Here is a 956-nt window from a genome sequence, read left to right as displayed (position 1 = left end):
TTTTTTTTTAAGAAAAAGATAATGATCAAAGGCAAAAAAGAAAAAAGAGTGACAGCCTTGGATGGAAACCCCCAGAGGCAGTTCCACCATGCCCTACAAGGGCGTCATGAGTCAGAATTGAATCATTGGCAGTGAGTTCTTGTAAGAAGAAATCAGTGTATATGTCCCTTGGACATTTGGAATAATTTGAGACTCCCCAAACGGCTTTGCTTCTGTGGCTCCTGGTTGGTTACCTTTCTAACTAATAAACCAGGTCTTCTTTCTCTGTTCCATTTGTGATGATTATTGACTAGGCTCATCACCTCAGGGCACTGACCCACTATGTAAGGTAACAATTCCACTTTCCTATTTGTCTTCCCCTCTATCCCTTCTCCCAACATACAGTTCCCACGATAAACCTGGAAATGGAAAAGAAATCCTGGCACTAAATTGAGATGACTAGGCTTTAATAGAAGCTTTATGAGATGGTTGAAAACATCCTCAGATCAGATAGTGTCATTTGCAAATTTGGCTAGAAAATTCTAGTTAACGCATATAAAAGACAGACAATGAATAAGGAAGATGAGAGGAGTTGACACATTTGAATCATGGATATGACAAAGAATATTAAAAGTACCATGGACTTCCTAAAGAAACAACAAATATATCTTGTACATACACAGCTAGTCCATATACAACAAGTACAGCCAGAATGCTCCTTAAAAGTGAGAATAAAATCAAACATACAAACATAAACCAAAAATGATGAGACTTCACATACTTTGGTCATGGTATCTGGAGAGGATGTCATGAAGATTCCCTGAAGAAGGATATCATGCTTGGTAAAGCAGAAGGGCTGAAAAACAGAAAGCAAGAGAGAAAGAGCCCAATGAGATGGATGGACACAGTGGCTGTAAGAATGGGCTGCAATACAACAATTGTGAGGATGGTGCAGTAGAGAGCTGTGTGTTGCTCTG

Source organism: Echinops telfairi, unplaced genomic scaffold (assembly GCF_000313985.2).
Source record: "Echinops telfairi isolate 266 unplaced genomic scaffold, ASM31398v2 ScPeMD7_5868;HRSCAF=6743_0, whole genome shotgun sequence".
NCBI lineage: Eukaryota > Metazoa > Chordata > Mammalia > Afrosoricida > Tenrecidae > Echinops > Echinops telfairi.
This window is presented reverse-complemented; position numbering follows the sequence as displayed.